We start from the raw sequence: 19,635 nt of genomic DNA, 5'->3' as shown, positions 1-19,635 counted from the left end.
GGTCCCTCCTACCTCAGCCCCCCAGAGCTGCCTCCCATCTGAAGGTTTCTGGAAGAATTGTGGCAAAGCAGACGCTACAGGAATGGCCCAGAGCACAGGTATGGTACCTCCAGCCCTCCTCTCTGTGATTTAGGGGCCTCGGCAGCCACCTGGGCAGAGGAACAGCCCCCCACCCCACCCCCCCACCCCCGATCCAGGGTCCCTCCCATGCAGGAATGTCTCCTGACCAGGCCACTCAAACCTCTTCAACTCAAAAGTAACCCAAATCACCCGATTAATCAACTCAAGGGCCTTAATTTGACATCTCATGATGCCCACCGGCAACTGGGAATTCAAATTCAACTCATCTGCCTTGACTTTGAACTCTCTAATTTAAGTGAATTTTCCAGTTACCAAACTTTAAGTGTATGCAGATCAGCAAATGCTTATCTTGGGCCTATTATGTACACAGAGCAATGACCAGGAAATAAATAAAACATCTTCTCTGCCTCCAGGGACTCACATTCTAGTGAGGGAGAAACACACATGGGAAAGGGGCCATAATCCAAGGCCAAGTTTGATAAGGGTTGGAATAGAGGGACAAAGGCAATAAGAAATCAGGGCGGACAGATTCAAACTCTCCAAGTTCCTCTCAGTGACAGAACTTACTTGTCTGTTTGTGTTTTTACTATCATTTTTCTACAATACAATTCTTACTATTTGTGCCTCAATAAGCAGTCTTCGGAACATAATCACACTTCCGTGATGATCTAATAATCATTATAACAATGACTGCAGTGCAAGGCAGTGACACAGCAACAAGGCTCCTGTTGTAGGAGGGGTGGTGGCCTGCACCAGGTCCAGGTGGCTATACCATCTGGGGAGACTTCCGTCTCCTTCTGTGAGTGAAGGGCTGCCGATGTCCATGGACTGCTGCTTCTATCACACACGATCATCTCAATACTCAGGCTGCTGTATCTTTCCTCTAAGAAAATCGCATCAGCTGTATGACAGCAATTTGCCCCTCTATGAGCTATTTCCCACCACCTACATCAAAGCTTTTCGCTATCTTCATGGTAGAGGTCACTGCGATTCTGGCCTTCAGATAAATGGGGGTTATAGTATTATCATTCCTAATACTATTGGTAATCAATAGCATCCACCCTTCACACAAAGTAACCAGAGAGAGAAAGAGTCTCCACATATTATAATAAGGAAAGACAGCAAGCCTCGGCTGAGTAGCTCAGTTGGTTAGAGTATTGTCCCAACACCCCAAGGGTGCGGGTTCCATCTCCGGCCAGGGCACATACAAGAACTAACCAATTAATGCATAAATAAGTGAAACTACGAATGAATGTTTCTCTCCCAGATCAATGTTTCTCTCTCTCTCTCTCAAAAAAAAAAAAAAAAAAAAAGAATCACTAAAGAAAGAAAGCAAAACTTTATTAATTCAGATCTCATGAAGACAAAAGAAATCTTGACAAATCATATAGAGAATGAAGCAGGAAAGACCAAAGTGCCTTCCGTGTGTGTGTGTGTGTGTGTGTGTGTGTGTGTGTGTGTGTGTGAGAGAGAGAGAGAGAGAGAGAGAGAGAGAGAATGAAAACCATATGGATGTGAAATGGCAGAGTCTTTTCCTGTTCTGCTGCCCGGAGATCACAGATGATGTACGTCAGAATGCCATGCCAGGCACACAGTAGGTGCTAAATAGATGCACGCTGAATACAATCAGAGCAATCGCATGAGTGTGTGGGTAAAGGAAAGGGAACCTGCTCATAAGTATCTGGGTAGAAAACTAAATATTCTTCTTGACATAAGCTGGAAGATTTCTCATTATGATCACAAAATCACTAATTTAGCCAAGAAATCCATTCAATAAACTTTGAGTTCATGCCATGTTCTGGCCCTAAGTACTGGACCAAGTACTGGACTTCCTGCAGTGAACCAGCACCCATGGAGACTGCATTCTAATGGTGACACAGACAATGAAGCCACAAACTTAAAAATCAGGTTGTGATTCGGGGGTGGAGTGGGTGGCGGGAGAGCGTTCATGAAGGCCTCTTGTAATAGCAGTTACATGGAGGCCTGAATAATAGATTCCTTCTGTGAGTTCTAGAGGAAAAGCATTAGGGCAGAAGGAACAGCCTGCACACAGGATCTAATATGAGAAAGAGTTTGGTATGAAAATGGGAACATGGAATAATTTAAAATGTGGGAAATACATTTTTAAATTGACACTTAATAACATTTGTTGCCAAGGTCTCTAGTCCCAGTGTGAAAGAGTAAGCAGAAGTCACCAGTTCCAAAACCGCCATTCATTGCACCCCCAGTGGTGGCAGAGGGTGTAGGTCAGACAAGTCTGGGCCTCCTGCTCACCATGGACCGCAGGCAAGCCCCCCACCTCCTGTCTCAATTTCCACCTAAAGAAGGCTCATGACCCCGGTCCCCAGGAGTGCCTCTGTGGACCGGGTGAGAGGATGTGCTGTGTCAGTGTTAGGGCTGGTTGTTATCAGCGCCCACTGTGCAGAGCTGGTGGCAGGAAAGAGGGTTACAGGTACCTGCCAGCCTGGCCCAAGTGAGGGCCCTTTGCAGGTCTGGTCTCAGGACCTGAGATTTAACCCTTAGAGGCTAGCTTGCAAATAAGCCCACAACCACCCCCAATTGGCTTGGGTTTGGGGTACACAAAAATGAGGGATACACAGAAATTGGGAGGTCAGTGAGAAGAGCCTCCTTATCTCACCTGAGCAGATCTCAGCGGACCTCTCAAGGGACTGCAGAGGGTCAGGAAGTGGGGGCCCCTCGTTCCTGACACCTTGGCAGTGGGTAGCCCTGTGGTCTGGCCCCGAGGCCTGGCAGGATTGCAGAGTCAGTCGGGGTGTGTGACAGGCCCTAGAACCAGCAGGGATGCTCCTGGGCTGAGCCCTTGGTGACTTCCCCATCTAGACACCACCCTCCTCACCCCAAACTCCACGACCAGGCTCCAGGGGGCTGGGGCCCCTCAGATGTATGAATGAATTAAACAGAATATTTAATTTCTACTGGACTAGAGGATGTAAGAGGAATTTTAGAGTCCAAAGCAAAAATATAATAGTGGGTGAGGGGATTAATATCTGTTCATCATACTTGTTCACAAAAGAAATAAGTTATCCTAAGGATTTTTAAAATCCTAACACTGAAATTAGTATGGAAAAATGAAATTTACATTTTTTAATTTTTTTTTTTTTTTGCTATCTTGTAATCTCATGGACTAATACTACTTCTGGGGTTTTTCTGGTTACTTTTCAATCACTTTCAGATAGCTGGAGAAACCTTATAACAATACCTTTTGTTAAGAACACTTTAAATTCCATGTATTCTTAGCTCTCTGAAAATAATCCTGCTCTTAACAAGACTTTTGATTAATTAGTTTCTTCTTTCAAGATTCCAGTTCTTCAAAAATGCTTTGAAATGTAACTGTTCTCCTTGCAGTTTTATATTTTCTTAGAAAAGCCTTTGCCTCAACCTTAGAAAGAGTTGGATAATAACCAATTTGGACTTAACAGCAAAAAACATTAGTATTAATATTGCCAATTTTCTATTACATGAAGATGAAAGAACACCAGGAGTTTTTGATTTGGACTAAAGCTACAGGCTGAGATGTTTAAAAAATAGATTGTTCTTTTGGGCTTCTTAGGATAAAATTGAGTCAAGTTTGTGTCAGCCTGAAAATTAAATTATGAATATTGTTAAAATGCAAATTTCTTACATTTGCAAGCCAGCCCCTTATCAGAAACTGGAAGCGGGGGAACATGAGTACCCTGTACTTCTCTTGCCTAATTCTGAATTCTGTTTAGTCTCTCAATGTTAATAGTTTCAATTATGCTGAGTACTTTTCCAACATGAGGGCTGCAGTCCTGCTTTCAAACATCTATCGATATAACGATGTGCCTCCCCAAATGCCATGAGAAGTTTTATGAACTCTTTTGGAACCTTCCCCGGAGAAGGTGCATTTAATAGAGGAAAATGTCATGTTTCATTAGGACATTCGTGCTCACACAAATTTAGTCTTCGGAAAAGATAACCTTGTAAAACTGAAACCAAAATTGACAAATTGGGCCTCTGTTTAAAACCTGAAATCCTCAAATAGTGAATCATTCTCACACACGTCCGTCTTTAGCCATAAAACGTTTACTTTCCCCTTGAATGAAAATTCTTCTGCTCTCTTCCGCAGCGAGGCAAATCTGGAGACACACGTCCTGAGTCCTGGAGGTCACGTAGCTGAATTCCCTGGGATCTGGGCAGCTTGACCTTGATTTGGCCCCTGCGTCGATGTGGACATGGCATCATGTCCCTTTACCCCTCTGCCCACAGGACAGCAACCTAGAGACATCTGAGGTCTCTACCGCACTTTGCCTTAGAGCAGGAGGACCCACTTAGAGACCAGCAAAGTCCAATGTGGAAAAGACCATCAAGTTCAGGAGCAAAGCGGATCCTCTGGAGACACCGAGCAAAAGCTTGGGAAATTATCCTGCCAGTGAATAAAGTAGAGTCTCACACGTGGAGATTTACAGAATATCTGACCTCAGGAAAACATCCTCTCCAGGCCTGAGCAGCCTGGGAAGTGAACACAAACACGGGTGAGTCGAGCAGAGCACTCAAATCTACAGGCTCACGGGAGAGTTTAAAGCCTGAGTCTGCCACTTAGTAGCTCAGTGACTTGGTCAACTTACTTAATGGCTCTGAGTTTTAATGCCCTCAGACAAAGGGTTATTGTGAGGACTAAGATGTTGTGTTTATTCACTTATTTATTCAACAAAATAACTACAGAAACCTCTAATGTGCCAGGAAATATTGTAGATGCTGAGAAGACAGTAGTGAGCAAACCAATAAAGTTCGGATTCCCATGGAGCTTACATTTTAATGCAAGAAGACGGGCAATAAACAAATGATTATGGATTCTGTTGGGTGATGTTAAGTACTGGGAAGAAACACTTTAAAAGGACCACCCTGGCTACTGTGTTGAGAACAAACTCTAGGGAGGCAGAGGTGGGAGACCCGTTAAAGGGCTGTTGTAATAAAGGATTCAAGCAAAAGATAATGATGGCTTGCGGGGGGTGTTGGCAGTAGAGCACCAGGAACTAGTCAGATTTTGGATTTATTTTGAAGGTGAGAAATGACAGCATTGGCTGAGGGCTTGGAGGTGGCGTATAGGAAAAAGGAAACAGAAAGGATAATCCAAAAATTATAGATCTGAGCAACAACGGTATGGGTGTGAGCACCAGGAACTGACATGGGGAAGCCTGGGGGAAGAGCAGGTCCATGTGTGAGCATAAGGGGGTCAATGTGTGTGTGTCCAAAGGAGGAGATCAAGAGTTCAGGTTGGACATGTTCATGTTGAGATGCCGTTGGACACACAAGTGGAGCTACTGAGAAGACAGCTGGATATGAGTTTGGCTTTCAGGAGAAGTCAAGCCTGGAGTTCTAAATTTGGGGCTCATCACTGTATAGAAGGTATTTAAGCCCTGAGACTAGATGAGATCACCTGGAGAGGGAGTGTAGCTATGGAAGAAAATAGAATTAAGGATTAAGGACTGGATAAGCCAACAATTAGAGCCTGGTGAGCAGAGAAGGAGCCAGCAAAGCAGATTGAGATGAAGTAACAGGGTGGGTTAGGGGCACAGAGTGGAAAACCAAGAGTTATGGCACCAGTTATGATAACACCTAGGAAGGCTGGGATGCAGTATATGCTCTGAGTCAGCAACCAATACACGGTACTATTCTCCCCAAAGCCAGAACACAGTCTGGAATCAAGAGGTGGGAATGGGAATGGCTCCTCTCATTATATCTAAAACCTACTCACAGAATTTTTTTCTTTCCATCCCTGCTACTCTAATCTCTGTTGGCTTGGAGGCCTTGCTACTCAAGGGAAGAATATCCACCTGGAAGCACAAAAATGATGCCACTGGGACAGCTCCCTGGCCAAGGGCCTTCTCCCAAACCTCCCAAGTAGACTGCCTGTGGTGACCGCAACTAGGCAAGATACATGTTTGGTTATGGATACGACTCTAATAAAACTCCAAAAAGGCAAGACAGTGAGTTGAGCTGGGATGTCAGAGTGGCAGGTAGGTCTCTTATTTTGATTCTATAAATCAATCATTCCCAAAAACCCCTGTTGGCTCCTGAAATCCATATAGTAAATCCCAGATTGCATTCCACCATATAGCACATTTTTTTCATGCCTTCTCATTCATTCACATTTTCATTCGTTTATTTACTCAACACTACTGAGTGCTACTATAAGGCCTTGTAATGAATTCTCGATACACACAAATAGCATACTATCTTCCCCTATAGCCCCAGAAGCATGCAGCTAAGGAAAGAGAGATATCTGTGAACCAAGGGTTTCCACCAGATGTGTAACACGTGGACTTGGGGGCCATAAGCGAAGTTCCAAACACAGGATCCTCTCCAAGTAAGTGGACCTCATATTTCCAGCCCTACCTCATGCCACCTCTTCCAGACAGACTTCTATCAGCTCTTCTCAACATAAAACAGGCACTCCCTGTCTAGGGTTCCCGTAATGGGTGGTCCCACTTCTTAATGGACTACCCAATCAACTTATGATCTCCTCTTCTCATCTAGGATCTCACCGAGGGCAAGAAACAGCTCATGCCTACGGGTGAGCTTGACTCCCAGTGAGATGAAAACCCCTATCAGCCCCACAGGAGAAGGCCCCTCCTTACTAGTACCCTGTCCCCACTTCTGGCCAAGAGGAGGGGTGGACGCAAAGTCCCTGCGGTAATCTGCCTACAGCAGAATAGTGACATCACAACGGCCACCATGCTAATGACATTCCATGCATTGCCTCCTGTCACCCTCATGGGAGATGCTGCCATCACCCTTGTGCTACAGGTAAAGAAACTGAAGTTCAGCAAGGGGAATCACGTGCTCAAGGCAATGCCACTGGTCCTGGGCAGAGTCAGAACTGCACCAAGATCTGTGGGGCTCCAGAGCTGTGGGTGCTGTGGCCTCTTCACTGAGGCCTGGTGTCTAGACAAGGAGGGGCACCCAGGGCAGGCAGAGGTGAGCTCCACACAAGCACGCCCCCCACTGGGTGTGGCAGGCTCTCTCCCTAAGGTAATTCCTCTGTTCTGATGACTTGTATTTAGTGGTCAGCACCGGCCACCTGGACACGGGCAAGTGCAGGAGGGAGAGAGGTGGCTGGTGGGCAGGCTGGCATGAGCTCCAACCTTGGCCTCCTTCTGGCTTTGTCTCCAGATGGCCAGCTGTCCAAGGAGGGCAGATCCTGGGCATCTGGAGTCAAAGGGGTCGCCCCCACCCCTGCTTTCCCAAGTTGCCCCCAGATGATGTGAGGCCAGAACAGGAGTAATGGGTAAAGCAGGGCAAACCCCCACCACACAGGCACATGTTCTCTACCCTCAGAGAAGTAACAGGTGATGTGACCATCACAGCTCTTCCTGATTCCAGCAGCCCCGAATCAGATGCTTCACATCTGGAGCCACCAGAAGGACTGGGCTGCAGCCCCATGGAGTCTGTGATGTGTTATTATATTCTAGAGCCAAATGTAAGAGTGATCAACTCTTTGAAAATCAAAGAGAGCCTGTCTGATCATCCTGTTACTGAGGGAAAAGGGGGGAAAAGCCTTGCATGACAATTGTCATTGATAATGTGATATACTTGACTTGCACGTTCCTGGGGCTGATTATTACAAAATGTGATTTTAGAAAGGCTGCTAATCAAAAGAAATCTGGAGCCTCCCTGGGAGAGGGGCAAGGCCAGGGATATTCCAGCTGCTGGGAGCTTTGTGTTGGAAAAGCATTTATTTCACTAATGACCCATGACCCCCAGCAAGGTGGGCATGCTCTCTGAAGGACCCAGCATTCCAGACACAGCCCCGGGGTTCCTCTTGTATAGAAGAGACTTCTGGAAGCCACCCTATGGCCGCAGCAGAGGCCAAGTTCAGGACTATACTTGCAGCTGCCCTTGAATTGGCCCCAGAGGATGAGACCAGCAAGCCATGCTCAGGAAAAGAGCTCCTGGCAAGGAGAAAGTGACCTCTTGCTAGTGGGTACTTGGTGGCATGGCAGAGGGGACACTTGGTCGGCGAGGCTCTCAGTACTTTGTGGTACCGTGGAAGGAGCCCCTTCATGCATGGCTCTTGGCCCAAGGCTCGCCTTCTGCATAATGATGGCGCCAACCACAGCACTGCGTCTGGAAGTGAGGGCACGTGGCAATTCAGCTCCTTGTACAGACATGACAACCATCAGAATGAACCTTTCAGGACACAAGTGTGAGCTCAGGCACCCAATCAGCTGGCGGCCTCCCACGTAGGAGCAGGGCTCAACCAGCTCTTGCCTCCAGCTCCCCTAATCTGGCCCTGATCACAGTCCCATCACTTCATGGTCATTGCCTGTTTTGCTCCTGAAGGCAGGGACTGCCTTGAATTAATGGTTAAAACTATTATAAGCCCCATGTGTAACCCAATGGGTATGCAAACTACTACTTACTTCCTCACACCCGTGCTGGTAATATGTGTGGCCAGCTACCAAAAGAAAGCCTTGACCATGAACATATTGTTTTAGACACCTGATGCTGACAAGCAGCACCTGACTGCCCTGGGCCAGGGCTTCTGAGAACCTAACTGGGGCACCATTTGTCACTGCAGCCATGTGACTGGAGCCCTGAGCCTTGTGTGCCCTGAGAAACACTGTGCCCTGGAGGGTGTGGGGGTGGGCGGGCTTCCTGCAGAGGGAAAGTGGGGGTTGCAAAGTTCTAAGTTTCATCAGATGTCCTGGTGCTCAGGTGGAAAGGCAGGGCATAGCCTCCCTTCCTAAGATCCATATATTGATGTTAAAGACTGCGTGGGGGCAGTGGCCCGAGAGAAAGGCCACCAAGTCCTCCACCCAAGTGGCTAATATCAAGAGATACTTTGAAGAAATGTTTGCTTGACCTTTGGGGAATGGCTGAAGCCTTGGCACCTCCCAGAGAAGCAGAAAAAGGAGATGTGACACGGCCCATATTTTCCCAAGTACTTCCTGGGCGTGTCTGCTCAGGGTGGTGGAAGCTCACGCTACAGAAAGGCAACCGAGCTTTGCACATTAGAGACCAGGCACCGGAGGAACCTAATCAGAAAAGATGAATGTTACGTGTGCTGTGCAGGGAGGGCACAGGCGGACAGTTACATCTGCCATCCCCTAAATTAGAGCTATTTGTTCTCATAGAATTAATTGCAGAAATAAATAAAATTTATCTTCAATATTTGGCATGTGATCTCAAAAATTAGAATTCATGAGCTCACATTTTCGATAACTCACATATAAATATAGACAAACGGATGTCTTAATGCAAATTTAATATACAGTAGTTAAATTAATGATTTTTCTAGGTTCATTTTTAATTGGGGAAAAAACCTCACAGCCACACCATATAAATCAAGCTTGCCCAGCGTGCTTGTGAGATAGAGAAGTCGGTGTGTTCACCGGCCATGTATCAAGATCCTATTTGCTTAAAATAAATGGCTCCTGCTTCCCTCTCCAAACACAGCATCACCCTGATGCATATTCATAATTGGCTTTTTTTTCTCTCTCTTTTGGGTTTTCTTCTTTCTGGGTTGAAAAACAACCAAAGGACATTTGTTCCCATGAGTCATGTGGTCAGGAATGCTGTGTTCAATTGGATTAAAGACGTGAAGAAGCATCTTTCACTGCCCCAAACACTGATGGGAAAGAAGAAGCGTGGACTTCAGAACTGGACTTGGGCTGTGGGGTCCATGGTGGCAGCCCTCCCCACTGGGGCTGGGGCCCGGGCAGTGGGTGCAGGTGCAAGGAGATGGTGAAGGTCGGGACCCAGGACGTGGGCTCCACTAATTGCTCCTGCGCAAAGCTCATCTTGCCTCATCCGCGGTGATTGCCTCTTGATTTCATGCTGGATGGCTATACTGCCACCAGGAGCCTCTTGGTGAGTTTGTGGACCATACGAAAAAGGCACTTTTATCACCGGGTTAATGCCCCATGGCTGACAGGGAACAGGCGAGAGAGAGAAGTGATGCTACAGCTCGGGCATTACAGGGATCATTAAGCTCTGTGTTAGGGAAAGGTCTTGTTTGCAGTTACATGCCAAGTGTGGGGCTGAAAGTGATGCGTAAGCAAAAGGCAGTCGCAAGATGCTCACCTTGCCTGGCCAGCTGCTGCTGCACCCCCACCTCCTCTAACCTCCCACCCACCCTCCCAGGTCACCCAGGCTGGTTGCAGAGGAGAGAGCATGTGCAAAGAGCCAAGGCTTGCACCCCCACCCCACTTCTTAGTTGCATGTCCCTGAGAGATGATTCAACCCACTGCCCTTCTCTCACTTGTTGCTTGTCAACCACCCTGAGCTTCCCAAGCACAGAGAGGCAACCACTGACCCTGACCTTCCCCTTCACCCAGCCCCTGCTGCAGCTGAGACCTGAACATTCTCTCCCCCATGTACCCATTGAGGGAGGGGATGCTTGCTTTCTTTAATGCTCAGCAGAGAGAGGAACACACCTGTCTGTCAAGCCTAACCCCTGGTCTGTCTTTCTGCCTCCAAGTAGCCAGGGACCCATCACTGAGATACTGAGTGTGCGGAATACAAGCATTCAACCAGGGGACTGGAAGCATTTCAAGAAATGAGAAACTGCCCTCCTGGTACAGCTAGCTGGTGCCCAGATCTCACCCACGGTGACCGCAGTCTGGAGAGGTGGCTCCGTGCAAGGAAGAAGCCAGGCGTAATTGCGGGCTGCATAATTTACAGATGACCTGGGGCAGCCGTACATAATGAACAGCCCCAAATTACCATTCACTGTTTATTAGGCATCCTGCTTCTTCCCAAAGAGAGGCTCCAGGGATGGAGAGATACTTGTCACAAGATTTAAATGACAGCCACGTTGCTTTAGTCGGCACTCGGAGGGCTTGTTCCAAAGAGCCTATCAATTCTTCTCTAACAAATAGTGGGTGGACAGCATCGAACCCTTGACCAAGTGTGCAGGGCCTGCCCAGCCCTAGCAAGGTCAGCCAAGCCCTGGAGACAGAGACATACAGTTTCCTTTTCAAAGGGCAAGAGCGCCGGCGCCTCCGGTGTCAGGAACCTGCCCCTGGGGACTCAGCAACTCTCCGGGGATGGGCTAGGGCTCTCTCTGAATGGCCGTGTTGCTGCTTCTGCTAGAAATCGAGCTTTGAGCCTACCCCCTCCCATCTGACTCAAAGTTTGTGGGCTTTCAATATGGCACCTCCGAGGGCCGAGGTGCTTGGTTGGCTGAGTTGGGAAGGGAAAGCTGGAATGGTCCAAGGAATAAAACTTCTGTCCAGCGGCAGGAGCCACCAAGGACCCAGCACATGCTGAGTCTATACAAAGAGCAAAACCCAGAAGCCCAGAATGCAGGTAAAACAAGAGACATGCGTGTCCTTGGGAACAGTGAAGTGCGGGCGAGGTTACTCCTTGTTGCTGCTGCTCCACCACAGAGCCGGCCCCTCACACACTCTCATGTGCTTCAGCAAGCCCCGCCCAGGACAGAACGGCATCGCCCTCCTCTTTGTTCACCCACAGAGCACTCAGGAATGATCTGAGCCTGATTAGGCATCCACTCCATGCCGGTCATTACAGTAATGGAAGTCTGCAACAACCAGCCAGGTAAGAGCCGGAGGATGTGAGCTTGCAACCGGCACTTGGCAAGAGCCAGGCCAGTCGCAATTCTCCGGTGATGGATGCCCATGAGAGCGGGCCCGATCGCTCTGCCAGCAACTGCTTTTAAAACGCCTGTCCTCGCTGTGTTTCAGCCATGTCCCTGAGGCTTATCAGCTCTGACATGCTCCCGACTCATTTATTTTTCGTATTCTCCCCACAATCACTTCGAGAGGGGCATAATTTCCCTGACAAATGGCACGGTTGTCAGGCCACCTGATTAAGAGGTCTGCATTTTGTACTGCGGAACCGCACTGGGTCTGTGGGGAACCCGCTGGACAGCACATGGGCCTCTGCTTGGGGTTTCTGTTTTCTCCTCTGATGCCAAATAAAAATCACAGTCATGACTGTCCCACGCATTTGCCATATCCGAGCCTCCAGCCCTCTGGCCCTTGCTATCTTTGGAAAGATGGCAGGTGCAAAGGTTACCAGCCTGGACGGCAGAGCTGGGCTGCCTGTGTTCAGACCTCTGTCCCCCCACTCCCTAATCCTGCCTTCAAGCAACGTGTCCGACCTCTCCTCAGCCTCCCCATCTATAAAATGGGGTTAAGAAAAGTACCTACTGCAGCGAGTGGCAGATGATTAAGTGAGATATTGTAAAATGTGTAACCAGTGTCTGGCACACAGTAAATGCTTTTTTATAAGTATTTGTGTAAGTAAATGAAGCCCATCCTCTGGGAAGCTCAGCTGGTGCCGAGTCAGAATTGACTGAACTTGTTGGGTGTGGCTCAGAAGCCATCCCAGTATCACAGCCTAGAGAGCCTGTGTGTACTCCACCCAGCCCAAGGTGACACTTGCACATCCGCCTCCCCAGCTTACAAAGCCAGATGAGATGGGCAGAGGACTATTCTTATCCCCATTTCACACACAAAGGGCCTGCGGCCAGAAGGATGCGGAAAATGACTTATTCAAGGTTACAGGATAAAGCCAGAGTCACTTGACTCATTTGTCACTTTCACTGATGTCTACTCTGATGGGGGCTGGGAATTAAAGGGAAGGGAACCTGGGCTCTGCCCTCAGGCAGTCAGAAGGGCAAACTCCCGAGAAGTGACTTCGGTGGAAGGAAGACTTGCCATGCAAGTGTGACTGTGCTATGGGAAAGCCAGGCAGGGAGGGCCCACTCTGCTGGGCAGGGGTGGGTGGGAAGAGGCCAGCAAGGGCTGGAAGATGAGTTCACCAGGTAAAGGATGCTGGGAATCGTATTGCAAATGAGGCAGCAAAACCTGCAGCAGTGTGGGTGAGGGAAAGGGCACCACAGCCTGGGGGCTGCCAGCGGTCCTAGGGACTGAGCCTATGGCCTGGGGGCACATGCAGGAGGAACTGGGACCCCATGTGTCATAACTCAAGGACTATGGCTCTATCCTGCAGGGAGCCAATGACAGCCTAGGGTGAGGGGTGGACTTGGGTGTAGGATCGACATGGTGGAACATTAAGAAGAATGGCTGTGCAGACTGGACTGAGGGAAGAGAGCAATGAGCCCAAGGCCGGGACACAAAGCTTGAGCTCTAAGGAGACTAAATCAGCCAGCATTTACCGAGCACCTATTATCTGCAAGGTACCCTTTGTGGTGTGGGAATGAGCAGTGAGCAAAAGCCCTGGTGCTTTTGGAGTTTGCATTTCAATCCAGCAAGAGATGATAAACTTCTCAGCCAGGACAAGCGATAAACAAAGACAGGAGGAGGAGTGAGATGGGAGACTACCCAGGGCGGCTTCCCAGGATGGTGTGTTTTCAAAACTCATTGCAAACTGGCAGGTCTTTAAAAACACCTTTCATTCCTCTCTCTCGTGAAGGCATGTCCCAAGACAGCACATCCAAACAGTTGCCAAGGTGATCTGTTTATACATCATTTTTACTCTCCAATGTACACATTCAACTTTCAAATGAAAGAATGTTAAACGAGGATCTAGATGTAACTGCTGTGACTAGGGATCCAAAGTGACGCTGGCTTAAATAAGGGAGACACCTACTTCTCTCTGGCACAACACTGTGGGCATAATCAGTCCAGGCCAGCGTGGTGGCCCCAGGGTGCCCGGGGACCAGACTCCTTCTAGCTGACTGCTCCACCCATCCCCAGGGCACCATCATCCAGGGTCATCCCGCCATGTCTGCATTCTGGACAAAACGCAAAGGGAAGGGAGGGGAGGGTGTAGGGCGTGGTTTACGGCACACCTGTAAGTCACTCATGGCACCGTGTTCACCTCCCATGGGCCAGCGCTCAGTAAACAGCCAGAGACTGCAGGCAGGACGGCCGGGAAAGGGAACCATGGGCCCGGCTGAAAACAGATGGTTCTAGAAAAGAGGAGAATGGATGTTGGGGGACAACTAGTTCTTTCTGGCAAACGGTTCTGTGCTTTGTCATTGATTTGAAAATGCTGTATGACTTAGCCTCAAAACAGTGATTGTTCTCCGCTCCTCTCAGCCCAGTCACTCCGAGGACAGAGCAAAGACTCTGTCGGCAGAGCTCACACAAAAGCCAGACACCTGGATTTAGCCTTCGAGGGGATAAGCAGGTCGGACTCGAAACTCGTTTTCTCTAAATTCAATTACTCCGACTTCCTCGGTAAACATGTTTGATGAGAAATATTACAGGGCCCACAGTCCGGAGCGGCTGCAGGGTGGAAACCTGTATTTGTCGTCTGTCTTCCCTTTACTTTCTGTCCTGTCCTCCTCGGGGCCTGTGACACACTCGGCTGCAGCCAGCCAGGCCCCAGCACTCAGCCGAGGTCTGTGGGATGGGTGAGGGGAATTTCAGAACCTAGAAAACTGAGCCCTATAGGCCCCTCACACTGGTCAGTCCTTTAGTTCCTGACATGGGGGGCAGCCACCCACTCAGGGTGATAGCAGCCCCAACCAGAGGCAGATCCACTCAGAAAAAGAAGAGGGACTGACGGATGTCCTTGCGTGGCTCCCTGAGCAGCCAGTGCCCTTGCCATCGCCCCTCCCACAGTCCCCATCTTCCCTGCTCTACCCTCCTCTTGGAGTTTGCATTTCAATTCAGCAAGAGACCCCACCTTTTTGCCCCCTCCCCCCACGTACCCCATTCTCTCCCTAGTGGTACTGCTGTTCCATCAGCCTCCTCTCTCCCATCTCTCCAACCTGCTGTTGACTCTGCTCCACAGCCATCTCCTTAAAGCCCACCTTGGACCACTCCCTCCCTCATCCAAACACCCTCCAAGCTGACTCCCCCTGGGGCAGTAGCAGGCACCTCTGATGCAGGACATCCTCTTCCTACCAGCAAAACCAATTCCTACACTTTAGAGCAATTACGTTAAGAATAGGAAACATCGCTTGAGAGGATCCACAGTGCAAATAGCTACCTCAAATGCAGTGAATTGTTTTAATAAAATTGCATCTTTTCACAGCAGTTTCAGTGCATTCAGGAACAGGTGTGGGCCCATGTGTGAGAACTATTGTTTATTCCATCCACAGACAGTGCAGTGCTGGCCCCATGGACAGAAGGATCCCCTGCACAAACGGAGCCACTCATTGAGAACCACAGTACCCGGAATAAAAGAAAAACTCTCTTCTTGAGGGGTTCAGGCATCTGACCATCAGCTCCCGCCCTACACAGTCAAAAGTGGCTGTTCCTGTTCCCCAAAATTCAACCCACAGCCCCAATCAGACAAGTGATCTCAGTTTAACTTCCCATCACACTCCCCTTCCCCAGTCAACTCATCCTCCCCTTCACACCTACACCCTTCTGTGACCTTGCCCATATTCTTTCCATAACATAAAGGGACCCTGCCTCCCATTCATTACCCTGAATTCCATTCATAAGATCAGCTATGGATGTAGTTCTCTTCCTCCAAGAAGCCTTCCTGTCTACCCAGCCTCCCCTGGTTCCTGTCATACTCCCTGGAGGATCTCCTGGTTAGGACAAGAGAGAGAACCAGGGGTGAAGGGGACAGGGCTTTTGATTTTGTCTCTCAAACAAGATGCCACTTTCCTTCCGTGGAGTATCATGACATATGCCACTTGCACCGTGCATATGCCTAGCGTAAGAGATCAATAAGTACCTGACGGTTGATTACAGTTACTGAAAACCTGGTGGTTGATTATAGTTATTAGAGAAAGAATAAATCCTGTTCGGTTCCTGCTGTGTGCACACAGCTGGCCCCATGTAGGGACTATCAAGCATCTGGGTGGATGATAAATTCCGATGATGATCCAGATGTTCCCAAATATAAAGATGCAGAGCAAACACGGGCAGGACGAACCGAATTCCGACTTTTCACATGAATGGCTGGAGCTATGCATGGACAGCTTACAATCCTTTTTGCAAACCTTAAACCATAGAGATGGTGATTTGTGCATCCCCTTCTCCAGCAATTTCCAGCCTCTGAGCCTCATATCTGCTTCTTCTAATAATTTTCCTCTGAACACCTGCCTGCTGCTGCATTACCATGAGATGACTCAGAAAGTACACATCTCCTCCTCCCCGGCAGAGGCATCTCAGGCCTTCTCCTCTCCCATCTCCGGGAACGATGAGCAACCAGCGAGGAGTGCGGGGGGAATCGGGAGCTCTGAGCCCAGGGGTCCTGAGCCGGCCCTTCATAACCATGCCATGCTTTGGGTCAGAGGCCTCCGATTTAGACCTTTCTTCCACTTAACCATGCTGGTTTCCACAATTTCTCTGAGAAATCAATTTGGAAAGGCAGGTTTTGAGAAAAAGCAAATAAAATTTTGTTACTGAATTTTATTTAGAGAAAAGTGTAGTCCTTTCCATAAAAATGCAATTTGATTCTATTACGATTTCATTCCTAATCTGCATTTCCTTTGCCAAACCGTTCTTTAATGGATCAGAAATGCACAGCTGCCAGCCAGGAGCCACGCCGTGGCCGCCTCCAGAGCAACGTCTCTCTGAAGCCTCCTCCAGGGTCTGCACTGCGGGCAGCACTCAGGCCGGATGCCTCCCGCTGGAGGGCCGCCCAGCTGCCGCCGTCCTGCCAACCAGCGAGTTGGCTGTGACTGTGCACGTAGTTCTGACTCACATCGAAGTTCTGAGCTGCCCAGAGCTGAGAACCCGGGGAATGGACATCTCATCACCTCTGTCCAGAAAGAATTTAAGGCTGAGCCACCACTGAACTCCCCACAGGTCCAAGTCTCCCCCTGAAACCTGTTCACATCCATCCCATGAGGCTGAGCTCTCCAGGGGGATAAAGGCTTGAGGAGAGCTGTCGCTGACCACTCACTCCACAAGCAGAGACAGCACACACGAGGGATGCTGTGCACGCGACACCAACAGGAGGCAGGAGCCTGTGTGGGGAGAGGGGCTGTGGGGATGTGCCGGAGGGGGAGGAGGCAGCACACAGCCACCCCGAGCTGTCACCACCGCTCACTCGTTCCCTGAGCACTGCCACCATGCTAGGTATGGTCCAGACACTGAAGACACGCGACACTGTGAATAAGTCAGACGTGTGCTTGGTCTCAAGGAACTTATGGTCCAGAAGGGAAAACTGATATGAAACAAGCATCTGTGGCAAAGTTCAGTGGAAAACTAGATCAAGGACAGCCCTGGCCGGATGGCTCGGTTGGTTGACCCGATACACCAAGGTGGTAGGTTCCAACCCCAGTCAGGGCACATACAAGAAGCAACCAGCTCTAACTGGTTTGGCTCAGTGGATAGAGCGTCGGCCTTCGGACTGAAGGGTCCCGGGTTCGATTCCGGTCAAGGGCATGTACCTGGGTTGCGGGCACATCCCCAGTAGGGGATGTGCAGGAGGCAGCTGATTGATGTTTCTCTCTCATCGATGTTTCTAACTCTCTATCTCTCTCCCTTCCTCTCTGTAAAAAATCAATAAAATATATTTTTTAAAAAAAGAAGAAGCAACCAATGAGTGAAAAATAAGTGGAAAAACAAATCGATGTCTCTGTCTCTGTCTGTCTCCTTCTTCCTCTCACTCTAGAAATCAATTTAAAATCAAAAACTAGATCAAAGACCTAGGAGGGCTGGGAGGCTCCTGGAAGAGCTGGCTTTAAGCTGAGACCTGGAGGTGGGATGGGGAGGAGTTTGCCAGCTGGGTAAGGGGACAGAACGGGGTTGGGGTGAGAAGAGTGGTCAGGGAGAGTGAATGGCATGTGCAAAGACCCTACGGAGAGCGAGGACCTGGGCTCCAAGGCTGGCAGGCTGAGCATGGGCTTCATCATTGGTGGCAGGAAGCCCTTGGAGGGCGTGAGCAGGGGCGTGGTGTGATCCCTCTGACTGGAGGATGGTGAGAGGCTGTTGTCACATCCAGGGGGGCTATGGTAAGAGATGGCAGTGGCCTGGACTTGTACAACAAGAGCTGGAGCTGTGACTTCATGCAAAGGAGAGAAGCAGAACAAAAACACACACACACACAAACACACACACACACATACACACACATACACACACACACACATACACACACACACAAATCCCTTTTGGAGGATGTGATAGAAGAGGCTGGCGGCTCCAGCAGGGGCAAGAGCGCCACAGGTTCCAAGACCAGGTCTCTGCTGCTCTGGCCACAGGAGGGGAGCTGGGAAGAGCTGGCGTCTTCCCAAGTGTGAGAAGAGAACAGGCCAGACCCCCTCACACCTCATGCTGCTCTCTTAGCTTGGAGGGCTCCCTCTGCCCTTAATTCCACTAACTCCTACTCATCCTTCACAGCCCAACTCAAATGTCACTGCCTCAGGGGCCCTCTCTGACCTCCCTGATCAGGGCAGGCCCACCAGCATCTGCTTTCACTGCACCGTGCACCTCACTCCACAGCTCACATCCCTCGTGTTGGGGATGCACAGATGGCACACAGTAGGTGCTCATGTTTGTTTCGTGAGTGTGGCATTAAGGCAGCACATACTTTGTTTCAGGGGATAACGTTTCTGGCAGACATGAAAAGATTCCCACTTGTGAGAAAGTGCTCTCGCTCCTGGCCCACCCATCGGTGACGGGGCTGGGGCTTCAGAGCCATTGCCCCTGCTGCCTGAGAGCTGCAGAATTCAGACTCAACACTGACTCTCATTAAAAAAATAAAAAACTTTTAAAGAGGGACCACTCTGGAGCACAGAAAACATCCTTTCCTAATTAGAAGACTAGGAAGCCTTTTATGAGAACAGAACTATAATCATCACGTTTTATTACAAGGAATTATATACAAATTATACAATTATAAAAAAATTTGTTGCATCCTCCCCAATTATAACACCCTGCACATCTCCTGAGGAAAACTGGCTTGGTTTCCACCCAGAGGGGAGAGGGCACTCTGAGCTGATAGTCTTGGGGGAGGGGGGTTAATGTCAGTTGCCATGTCGTATTGGTTGCCCTAGCTCTGTCCTCCCAGAGGGCTCTGCCGGCCACTGAGCTAAAGACAAACACTTCCTGTGCCAGGCATTGTGAGCCCCACCAGAGTCTGTGTGGAGGCCCCAAAACTCCAAATCCCTGATGAGCACCCCCCTCTGATCCCAGCAAAGCCGTACGAAGCATCAATTGCTTCAATGTATGCCTGGGATGGGGCAGTGCCTGGGAGAGGAGATGCCATGCAGGTCCAGATATACCGCACGGCCTAAGGCTGCCTTTGCTGCGATGGCCTGAAATTTTCTCTGAACCCCACACCCCCATCGCACAGAAATCCCCTGCTCTCCTCCTCTCACCCATCAGCATTCATTCACAGCAATGGGTGCCAGGCACTTTGCTAGGTGCTAGGGACATGGGGGGAGCGAACCTGAGCCCGGCTTTCGCCCTCTTGCAGCTCACAGTCCAGCAGAGTCGACAGGCATTAATCCATGTTCACACACAGACAGAATCAGGAGCCCTATGAAGGAGGCAGCCATAGCCCTGGTGCTCCTGATTCTCCTCATCTTACAGCATTGTCACCGCTCCTCTGTTTTGAGTCCTGTGTGTTAAGCACCAGATGACTACTCGGCCCCCAGGTCCCTCCCATCAGCAGTGGGAGTGAGCACAGCCCGCCAGGCCTGCCAAGATGTCACAGTTGGCC

This window comes from Myotis yumanensis, unplaced genomic scaffold (assembly GCF_028538775.1).
Source record: "Myotis yumanensis isolate MYYU_CA2020_CCGP unplaced genomic scaffold, mMyoYum1.0.hap1 SCAF_5, whole genome shotgun sequence".
Lineage (NCBI taxonomy): Eukaryota > Metazoa > Chordata > Mammalia > Chiroptera > Vespertilionidae > Myotis > Myotis yumanensis.
This window is presented reverse-complemented; position numbering follows the sequence as displayed.